This window comes from Schistocerca cancellata, chromosome 3, assembly GCF_023864275.1.
Source record: "Schistocerca cancellata isolate TAMUIC-IGC-003103 chromosome 3, iqSchCanc2.1, whole genome shotgun sequence".
NCBI classification, from domain to species: domain Eukaryota; kingdom Metazoa; phylum Arthropoda; class Insecta; order Orthoptera; family Acrididae; genus Schistocerca; species Schistocerca cancellata.
This window is the reverse complement of record NC_064628.1, coordinates 405,836,920-405,849,315: the sequence shown is the minus strand read 5'-3', so window position 1 is coordinate 405,849,315 and position 12,396 is coordinate 405,836,920.

Below are 12,396 nucleotides of genomic sequence, written 5' to 3'. Positions count from 1 at the left end.
ATCGTGAGGACAAAGTTCCAAGTGAGTGGAAAAAAGTGCAAGTAACTCCAGTATATATGAAGGGTAAAAGAATGGACCTGCAAACTTACAGACCAATATCCCTAGTAGTGGGACGAGGGCAGTACAAAGACGTTTCATTCATGTGGGTTGTCTACATTCAGAGGCAAGTATAACTTCAGGGGCAAACCTATTCTTCTCTTTTGATAGACAGGTCCTTAACCTATTGATCTGCTAGGAGAATTAACCTCTCCCCCTCTGGTAAATCCTCCAGCCCTTCCCCTACCCAATCTGGAAATTGGCAGCAAAAGGACTCAGTCTGTGCTGGAGAGGAAGGATCTCACGACACGAAATTCAATTATGTAGCGTAGGATATACGGATTATTTATAAAATTCCATTCACACGAGCTGGTTCTCACTTTTATTTGGTGGGAAAAGCTCACATCCAGCAACTACATGTCCTAAGTACGTAATTACACTGCTGCAGATTCAAGGTGTCATCTTACCGGAAAATGTTCGTGTGTGCACTCACTGTGACATGCAGGGACCGACTGAGTTAGTGCACACTGCCACGACTACAGGACGTCCCCCCCCCCCCACCTCTCGCCCCCCCCCCCCCAGCCATCACAGAAAAAGTTTGTAGGAAAAAGACTAACTCAGTGCTGGAGAGGAAGGATCTCATGACACGAAATTCAAATCAAAGTCAATAATATATTGATACATATTCTTTATTTAATCATCTTGCTGGAGACAGGATTTCCCCACTTGGGTAGACATCATGACTACTCCCCATCCTTGCTCTCCATGACACAACAACTGTAATCACCAGGGAGTGGAATGAAGTGTGGTATAGCAGCCACCCTGTGGGGTCTTCCACATATGTGTCTATAGCCAGGGTGCCGCCACAAAGGTCAAAACAACCCCGAGTCCTAATTACAGATCATGTTACTAAATACCACCGACCATGGGCCGGATATCGGCCTCCTTTGATCTTGCGGCCCCCAAAGAAAGTAATATATTGATACATATTCTTTATTTAATCATCTTGCTGGAGACAGGATTTCCCCACTTGGGTAGACATCATGACTACTCCCCACCCTTGCTCTCCATGACACAACAACTGTAATCACCAGGGAGTGGAATGAAGTGTGGTATAGCAGCCACCCTGTGGGGTCTTCCACATATGTGTCTATAGCCAGGGTGCCGCCACAAAGGTCAAAACAACCCCGAGTCCTAATTACAGATCATGTTACTAAATACCACCGACCATGGGCCGGATATCGGCCTCCTTTGATCTTGCGGCCCCCAAAGAAAGCATCAAGTGGTTGCATTCTGATGATGGGCAAATTCCAGACTCGCTTCATGTCTAACGCCTCCAAACAAGAAAATGGAAGTTTTCATCCCTCTTCAGAATACTGTATTCCTATTGGGTAATGCAGGAGACAGAGGGAAAGCTGTTGCAATTTAGATATAAAAAATTGAGTGAAATAATACATTTGCACTACCCTGTCAAATTAATTGTTTAACAATTTACAGAAGTAAAACAGATCGCTTAAAACACTCACTTTCTTCACCTACAATGATTCTTCTTCATAATAAAACCTATTTTCAACGTTTTAGTATCACATGCAAACATTACACGAATCCAGTAATGAAATTTCCGCAACAAATAGATCGTAGCACTAAATGTATCTGAGGTCTTGTACGCACCGACGTTTTGAGAGCATAAACACCCTCCTCCAACACAACGTTTCCACTAAACATACCTGGTGAAAAAAAATCCTGACGATCACACAAACTCGTGATCACGAAGCGCGCCATCCGCCAACTGTAAGGTAACCCAGTCCGCGCCGGCTCGGACAGAGAGACCCACAACGACACCGGCCATTGCCTCCCATATCAAACGCATGCGTGCACGCATTACAACTATTGGAAACAATGAGTTAATCAATCAGGAATTTGACGTCGTGATTGGATTTTTAAAAGTACTATAGACTTCCTAAACTGGGTCTCTCTGCTAGGAAGGAGGGAGGAAAGTTCTACTGCATGATGGAATAGAGACAACAGCAAATACCACTGGAAGACACAGTCCACGCGATGTATTGAGGAGCACTACAGATGACACATTTAAACCACTATCCAGTCTGTAGCAGTAAGCTGGCACAGCTAGTTCTCAGAGATGGCTATTAACTAGGAATCTGATGTCCTATAGAATTCCTAAATCGATTCTCTCCGCTACATTCTGAAGAAGGAGGAGGAAGGTTCTAATGCGTGATAGGATAGAGATAACAGCAAATACCGCTCCAAGACAGAGTCCACTCCGATGTATTGAGAAGCACTAAACACGACACACCAAACCATGATCCAATCCATAGTAGTAGTACTTGTCGTGGCTAGATGTCGGAGATCGCTACGAGTCGGGAAGTTGATATCACGACTGGGTTTTTCAAGCACTATAACATTCCTAAATTGGTTCTCTCCACTACATTCGGAAGGAGGAAGATCTACTGCATGACAAGATAGAGAGAACAGCAAATACCACTGCAAGACAGAGTCCACTGCCGTGTTGTGAGAAGCGCTAGGCACGACCCACTTAAACCACAATTCAGTCTGTAGCAGTAGGCGCCACGGTTAGATGTCGGAGATAGCTGAAAAACACTCTCTCATCCTGTGCGCTCCTGTCCCGAGGTCCATATACAGCAGCGCCTGTCCCCTCGTACACTGCCAGCGCCGACGTTCAGGAGCAGAGGTTGGCGAAAATTACTGCTGCGATCGCAGCTGCAGTCGTGGACGCACGTGTGTGCCAGAGTGCACAACACCTGACCATGGAAGGCGTCCGGGGACGATCGAAGTGGCAGGAATTCAGATGTTACCAATACACCCAGCGCAAACACCCATCATTTTGAATCTTCTCTCACGCAACACACACACATCCGATTCTGTCTCCCTCACCCAGCACACTGGTCAATTCGCCAGCCCTCTCCGCCATGGACAAGATCAGACAGGTCGGTGCATTCTTTGTACACATCACAAGGTGAGCTAATCCGTTACTTCCAGTCACCGAAGCGTGGTGACCGCCCTTTCAGCCATATGTGGTGCCCTGTGGAACAAGCAACCGCAGCTTGGACCTGTGTAGCAGTTCTATACAATTCCACGCTGACATAGACCCACCAATTTAAAAAAAAGAACCTACTTTACCCAATCCGAGGTAGCGGTGTTCACCATACACCTCGAATTTCTCACGCGACATGTAGATTTCTCTTTCTTATATACGTTATTTTCGAAGATAGAAGAAATCGAACCACACACGCGTTTTGAAATCGCTAAAGTATCGTTACCTGTTATGAAAATCCTGTACAGGACTAAGGCATTGGGCCGGCCGCGGTGGTCTCGCGGTTCTAGGCGCGCAGTCCGGAACCGCGCGACTGCTACGGTTGCAGGTTCGAATCCTGCCTCGGGCATGGATGTGTGTGATGTCCTTAGGTTAGTTAGGTTTAAGTAGTTCTAAGTTCTAGGGGACTGATGACCACAGCTGTTAAGTCCCATAGTGCTCAGAGCCATTTGAACCATTTGAACTAAGGCATTGGCTATATTCCCTATAAGCATTCTCTCATCAGACAGAAAAATATCTTTTCTTATTTGTCATGTCCTGCATCACAGGACTAAAATATTAAACTCATTTTTGGCTCATGATGGAGTGCTAAGATCCACCACTGTCACAGGACGCTTTCTCTCTTTCAGACTCTCTCCTAAGTTAAGCACAGAGAAGTGGTAAATACAAGGTTTGCACTACATATCACTTTATAAATTTGGTAATACATATGATTTTAATACGATGGTCGTCTCCCCCTCTGCATGTGTGAGATACGCAGGGAGATATCATCCCAGCGAAAATAGCGCCAAGTGAAGAATCATATCCATGGTGCCCTAGCCATCGCCTCCACCCACCAGGCGGAATGTCACTGGTATCAAATTAGTAGGCTAATTAATTAAATTGATGATGAGAGTCACTACGCAGGGCCAAAAATTTTTCTTTTTCAGTAGCCAGATTACACTCACCAGGTAGTTCAAATGGGAATCCTTGGAGGGAAATTTGGAAATTTGTGGTAATGTCTTATGGGATCAAACTGCTGAGGTCATCGGTCTGTAAGCTTACACACTACTTAATCTAAAAGTAACTTACGCTAAGGACAACCCACACACCCATGCCCGAGGGAGGACTCAAACCTCCGACAGGGGGAGCCGCGCGAACCGTGCAAGTTGCCTTAGACCGCTCGGCTATCCCGCGCAGCTTGGAGGGAAAACGATGTTAATATCGAGGAACAATATTGAGAACTGACATTTGAAACTGACCATAGAAGGATTCTACCGCCGGCAACGTACATTTCCCGTAAGGACCGCCTTATTAAAAACAGAATCACATTGACTTTGTTACCATCACCCTGTATAAAAAGCGGTAGTCGCTTAACAGACACACACAAGAGTCGCTAATGGCGTTAACGCTCTCTGGTAGAAATACTGTCTGCAATTTGGAATCAAATCCCTCCATTCAACCATTTACTTTTAATGATTACAACCACTGTGAACCATATTTGTGCCACTCTCATATCCCGAAACGAGTCACCTTTTTCGAATTATCTGCTACAGCAAAACTCCAACGACAGCCCCTCTGCATCTTTTAACTGTTCCGCAGTCTCTGCCCCACTCTCCCTGCGGCTTAGTCAATGTGATCGTCCCACTTTAAGTTGGAAATGAGCAGAAGCCGGTGACCCTCTATCTTCCACCTTCTGCATCCCGTGGAGGAACGGATTGAGTTGAGTTAATATGACAGGTCCGTCTGTTTTGACCATTTGGTGGGAATGGGGACATTTTGTCGTAGCTCCGCCAATGCTGGAAGATGTGTAAGGTCAGCGCTAAAACGAAGCTTACTCCTGCTACACAAATGGTTCGAATGGCTCTGAGCACTATGGGACTTAACATCTGTGGTCATCAGTCCCCTAGAACTTAGAACTACTTAAACCTAACTAACCTAAAGACAGCACACACATCCATGCCGGAGGCAGGATTCGAACCTGCGACCGTAGCGGTCACGCGGTTCCAGACTGAAGCGCCTAGAACCGCACGGCCACACCGGCCGGCTCCTGCTACACAAGGTAGTTTAAAAGACAGTACATGAAGTGTGTCTCCAAACTACATTCAGATACCGCGCTCAGAAGGAGATCTCGGACGGTATATTATGCACTGTACTCGAATGTATCCAGTCATCTCCAACCACTTATTCTACATTTCCAGTGCATTTGTTCTTTTTACTGTATGTCTATGTTTGTGCACGCGTCGTGGATGACTCCCATGACCCGGTCGTCGAGCTGGTAAATCCAACTTCGAGCACAGAACACAGTGTTCCTCGAAAAGAACAACGTCTTCCCTCCAGGGATTCCCATTTGAACTACCTGGCGAGTGAAATCTGGCTACTGCAGAAGAAAAATTTCTCGCCATGCGAAATGACTCTCATGATCAATTTTATTAATTAGCCTATCAATTTGATATCAGTGACATGCCACCTCGCAGGTGCAGGCGATGGCTAGGGTACCATGGATATGATTCTTCACTTGGCGTTACGTTCGTTGGGACAATATCTATTAACGATATTTGAATGTCTCACCTACACACGCAGAGACGACCATCGTAATACTCGTATTACCGAATATATAGAGTGATACATAGCATAAACCTTATATTTACAACTTCCCTATGCTGTTACCTTAAGGGAGGGTTTGAAAGCGAGAAGGCGTCCAGTGACAGTGGTAGATCTTAGCACTCCATCATGAGCCAAAAATGAGTTTAATATTCCAGTCCTGTGATGCAGGATACGACGGATAAGAAAAGATATTTACCTGTCTGATGAGAGAATACCTAGAGGAATATAGCCTATGGCATAGTTCTGTATAGTACACTCCTGGAAATGGAAAAAAAACACATTGACACCGGTGTGTCAGACGCACCATACTTGCTCCGGACACTGCGAGAGGGCTGTACAAGCTATGATCACACGCACGGCACAGCGGACACACCAGGAACCGCGGTGTTGACCGTCGAATGGCGCTAGCTGCGCAGCATTTGTGCACCGCCGCCGTCAGTGTCAGCCAGTTTGCCGTGGCATACGGAGCTCCATCGCAGTCTTTAACACTGGTAGCATGCCGCGACAGCGTGGACGTGAACCATATGTGCAGTTGACGGACTTTGAGCGAGGGAGTATAGTGGGCATGCGGGAGGCCGGGTGGACGTACCGCCGAATTGCTCAACACGTGGGGCGTGAGGTCTCCACAGTACATCGATGTTGTCGCCAGTGGTCGGCGGAAGGTGCACGTGCCCGTCGACCTGGGACCGGACCGCAGCGACGCACGGATGCACGCCAAGACCGTAGGATCCTACGCAGTGCCGTAGGGGACCGCACCGCCACTTCCCAGCAAATTAGAGACACTCTTGCTCCTGGGGTATCGGCGAGGACCATTCGCAACCGTCTCCATGAAGCTGGGCTACGGTCCCGCACACCGTTAGGCCGTCTTCCGCTCACGCCCCAACATCGTGCAGCCCGCCTCCAGTGGTGTCGCGACAGGCGTGAATGGAGAGACGAATGGAGACGTGTCGTCTTCAGCGATGAGAGTCGCTTCTGCCTTGGTGCCAATGATGGTCGTATGCGTGTTTGGCGCCGTGCAGGTGAGCGCCACAATCAGGACTGCATACGACCGAGGCACACAGGGCCAACACCCGGCATCATGGTGTGGGGAGCGATCTCCTACACTGGCCGTACACCACTGGTGATCGTCGAGGGGACACTGAATAGTGCACGGTACATCCAAACCGTCATCGAACCCATCGTTCTACCATTCCTAGACTGGCAAGGGAACTTGCTGTTCCAACAGGACAATGCACGTCCGCATGTATCCCGTGCCACCCAACGTGCTCTAGAAGGTGTAAGTCAACTACCCTAGCCAGCAAGATCTCCGGATCTGTCCCCCATTGAGCATGTTTGGGACTGGATGAAGCGTCGTCTCACGCGGTCTGCACGTCCAGCACGAACGCTGGTCCAACTGAGGCGCCAGGTGGAAATGGCATGGCAAGCCGTTCCACAGGACTACATCCAGCATCTCTACGATCGTCTCCATGGGAGAATAGCAGCCTGCATTGCTGCGAAAGGTGGATATACACTGTACTAGTGCCGACATTGTGCATGCTCTGTTGCCTGTGTCTATGTGCCTGTGGTTCTGTCAGTGTGATCATGTGATGTATCTGACCCCAGGAATGTGTCAATAAAGTTTCCCCTTCCTGGGACAATGAATTCACGGTGTTCTTATTTCAATTTCCAGGAGTGTATTTTCACAAGTTCTGTGTTGTCATTGACACTATAGAGTCTTGTACCAGGTGAAGCAAGGTAGGGGATGTTGTTTGGTGGCTGGTATCCACTCACTACAACACAACTGCACACATGTATTAACACGCTTTTTTATTCTTAAGAACAAGAAGCTATTCCTTGTATTGTGGTACAAGCTCTTCCGTAGTAGTCCACGTTAGCCAAACTGCTGATGAATTACAAGTCCCACTATGTACACTGCTCTCTCATAGTCGGTGACTGGAACTGTGAAGCCGGCCGGAGTGGCCGAGCGGTTGTATGCGCTTCAGTCTGGAACCGCGCAACCGCTACTGTCGCAGGTTCGAATCCTACCTCGGGCATGGATGTGTGTGATGCCCTTTGGTTAGTTAGGTTTAAGTAGCTCTAAGCTCTAAGGGACTGATGACCGCAGCTGTTAAGTCCCATAGTGCTCAGAGCCATTAGACCCATTTTTGAACTGTGAATGACTGGCTAACTGACTGGGCCTCTGGTCTGCTGTGGCGATCTAAATACTGACGGTTGAGAAGGCGTTGGCGGAACGTTGTTTATGAGTCTGTCATTGGCCTTTGTCCTGGTAGCTGCAACTGACTCAGCGCTCTAGTATCGATCTTCTTGCAACCTCTTTTCCGACTGGTGTGCTGGTGACAGCTTACGCCAGAACATTCCTTTCCCCAGAAATTCCCCACCGTTGTCATGTAGGTAGGGTGCGAACAATAATGGGGAGAGAGGCAGGACACTGGACATAGAGATGAACCGGAAGCCGTGACTGTGGAGGACAGCATACTCCCAACTGTACCCCGCCATCTGGCTTGCGAGGCCAGAAACACCCTCCAGAAAACTGCTGCCAGGGCACACGTCCAGGGCTGAGGGCATTTCCTGGGGACATGACGGCGACGGCGACGGCGACGGCGGATCCAGGTCCATTGGGTCGGCGAGAGGGAATGGCGGGGGGGGAGGGCGCATCGTTCATCTGCTCCTTCTGGGGTACCCTGGTGGCACCGGCGGGCGGCTGCGAAGGCCATGCGCTCCCGTGAGGCCGTGAATCTGGGAGAAGAAAAGCAGCAGAATCATGGGGCAAATGACACGCACGAATTTGGTTCTGGTGGCGACGCTGTAAACCATCACGACCTATAATCAAATACATAGAAGAGCCAAAGCGTTCCTGTATCGCGCCTCTTTCCAGCCCCCCCCCCACCCCCCAAGGTTACCATAAACCCTGAAAAGAACAAGACCGCGAAGTGCAGAGCGATACTTGCGGACCATTGGCGGTGCCGGATGCTGCAGTGGGTGTAGCAAGTGCAGCAGCGTCCGATGGCGGCGGCCATCCGGAAGTTCCGCCAGTGATGGTCCGTCTTGTGGGTGGGAGCGATAGGAGGCGAGAAAGAGTTGCTGCGCCTGTTCCCATGTGTGGGTGGTGCGAAGCTTGGCCATCTGTTGTTTGAAAGTGCGTACGAACCGTTCTGCTTCTTCGCCGGGCTGCGAGTGAAACGGAGCACAAAACTGTTCGAAATCACATGAAGCGAACTGTGGTCCATTGCCCGACACAAGTACTTCTGGCAAACCTTCCATGCAAAACATGGAGGACAACGCTTGAATAGTGCTACATGATATGGTAGAAGCCATGAGCACCGAAAATGGGGATTTGCTAAAAGAGTCTACCACTATGAGCCAACGAGTGTTCCAAAATGGTCCTGCAAAATTTATGTGCTCTTGTTGCCATGGCGATTGAGTCTTAGGCCAAGCCGAGAATGTCTGTGCCGGAGCGGATTGATTTTCCGCGCATGTGCAAACTGCGATGTCATCTGTTCAATGTGGGCCCTGTCAAGTGCACTGCCATCGCGCTAGCTGTTTACTGCGAACAATTCCCCAAAGCCCTTGTTGGAGCAGTCGCAACAAATCCTTTTGAAACTCTTTGGGAATGAGCACAGGCGATTTTTCACTGTCGATTTGTACTAGAATCACACCCTGTTGAACTGAAAGGTTATGCCGACGTGCAAAGTATCGGCGTAGAACTGAGTTCTGGATATTGTTCAAAGAACGAGGCCAAGACGTGCGAAATTAATGCAACAAAATCTTGAGATCTGGGTCTCCTTCCGTGGCCTGTACAATTTGTCTGTAGTACAAGGGAAAAGATTCCAGCAATTCAGAGTCCTGCGCATGGATTTGGCACCAAGATGCGACAGATGCATCAAAATCAGAGTCTGCGCCAATCGGAAGGCCAGATAGGGTGTCTACATTGCATTGTTCTGCCCTCGGTCTGTACACAATTTCATACTGATACTGCGAAAGCAGGCCGGCCGGAGTGGCCGAGCGGTTCTAGGCACTACAGTCCGGAACCGCACTGCTGCTACGGTCGCAGGTTCGAATCCTGGCTCGGGCATGGATGTGTGTCATGTCCTTAGGTTAGTTAGGTTTAAGTAGTTCTAAGTTCTAGGGGACTGATGACCTCAGAAGTTAAGTCCCATAGTGCTCAGAGCCATTTGAACCACTTGAGCCACTGCGAAAGCAACAAAACCCAGCGTTGCAATTTTCGAGCAGAGCGTGTAAGAACCGGCTTTGACGGATGAAACAACGAGTGCAAAGGATTGTGATCTGTCACTAAATAGAACTTGCGACCATACAAATAGAGACGCAATTAGTTCACACCATACACAATATGGAGAGCCTCTTTTTTAATTTCTGAATAATTGCACTGAGTTTGAGTTAACAACTTTGTGTTTTAAATGCAGTTTTACTTTACTGTAGCAATTATTTGATTCTGCTGTCTGGGCAAATCAGAAGTTTCAGTTGCAGATTTTTGACACTCAACTTTTCATTCTTTGACATGTGTTTTTCTGCAATGGTGAAAGTATTTACCCTGGAATTCGGCCTCAAGAGCATAATGTTTTTACGAAATTAAGTGAAGAAATTTACTCTTTGCGTTTTTTAATTCATCCTGTACTCCCTCGACTAGATTACTTGCTGCAAGACTTCTTTCTTTAAACTATGAAGGAATTCAAATAATGCCTGAAGCTGTGTCCCCCAAATAAGTCTTCAATCATGGTTTCAGGTTGAAAAACCGGTATTGTTGTGGCCAAATTCACATTATAGTTTTCACTAATTTGTACTGCTTTTATGATTCTGTGTAATTTCTTCTGGTTTAGAATAATTAACTGCGTTTGTTACCAATTCAGAGTCACAGTTCTCTGTACCATTAGTCACAGCCTTTCACATCCAGTTACGTCCAACTACGAAAAAAATGTAAATACTTTGTAACGATTCTCACTGAAATTTAAAATTCACGGTCTATTCTTCCCATATCTCTATCCAACGTTGCACATAAAATTTCTTATGAGACTCTGCTCCACATTTCATTTCGCGAACAGACTCACCACATAACTGTTACGATCTGCATCTGCCGCACGTCGCCCATTACGTTGTAAGCTCCTCCACTGTCATCTTCTGTTATGGAGCGCGCTTAAAAACTTCATTGGAAGGATATAGGTGAACATATAAGTCAACGAGCGTGGAACAAAGGCCACATTTATCCATCAATTCCATGCAACACTTATCCTGACAGTTATTGGATCTTCTATAACAGTGTGCCATTGCTATACCCAAAAGATATAAACGTCTTACGCGCCCGACCAATTCACAGCTCTTCACTCATGCACACACTCCTGCATACTACAGCAGCGCACTGAGACTCGCCAAAACCTTTGTCCCATTGTTATGACAAACAAAGAGCAATGCACTCTCACATTCAAGTAGCAGAAAACTCACATACCCAGTGGTAGACACAAAAAAAAAAAACAAATGTTTTGCATCACCTCGGTTCCGAGAGTTCCGGAACCTGAACAGAAAATTGGAATAGAGATCAACATAAACATCATTTCCGGCCTTTTTATTGCTCATGGAAACCACACATTGCTTGTTGTACCACCATACAGAGAGACCTTCAGAGGTGGTGGTTCAGATTGCTGCACACACCGGTACCTCTAATACCCAGCCGCACGTCCTCTTTCATTGATCCATGCCTGTATTCGTCGTGGCATACTATCCACAAGTTCATCAAGGCACTGTTGGTCCAGATTGCCCCACTCCTCAACGGCGATTCGGCATAGACCCCTGAGAGTGGTTGGTGGGCCATGTCGTCCATAAACAGCCCTTTTCAATCTATCCCAGGCATGTTCGTTAGGGTTCATGTCTGGACCAACATGCTGGCCATTCTAGTCGAGTGATGTTATCCTGAAGAAAGTCATTCACAAGATGTGCACGATGGGGGCGCGAATTGTTGTCCATGAAGACGATTGAATCGCCAATATGCAGCCGATATGGTTGCACTATCGCTCGGAGGATGGCATTCACGTATGGTACAGCCGTTACGGCTCCTTCCATGACCACCAGCGGCGAACGTCGACACCACATAATGCCAACCCAAAACAGCAGGGAACCTCCAACCTCCACCTTGCTGCACTCGCTGGACAGTGTGTCTAAGGCGCTCAACCTGACCAGGTTGCCTCCAAACACGTCTCCGACGATTGTCTGGTTGGAGGCATAAGAGACACTCATCGGTGAAGAGAACGTGATGCCAATCCTGATCGGTCCGTTCGGCATGTTGTTAGGCCCATCCGTACCGCGCTGCATGGTGTTGTGGTTGCAAAGATGGACCTCGCCATGGACGTCGGGAGTGAGGTTGCAGCCTATTGCGCATAGTTTGAGTTGTAACACGACGTCCTGTGGCTGCACGAAAAGCATTATTCAACATCGTAACATTGCTGTCAGGGTTCCTCTGAGCCATAATCCGTAGATAGCGGTCATCCACTGCAGTAGTAGCCCTTGGGCGGCCTCAGTGAGGCATGTCATCGACAGTTCCTGTCTCTCTGTATCTCCTCTATGTTCGAACAACATCGCTTTGTTTCACTCCGAGACGTCTGGACACTTCCCTTGTTGAGAGCCCTTTCTGGAACAAAGTAACAATGCGGATGTGGTCTAACCGCGGTATTGACCGTGTAGGCACGGTTGAACTA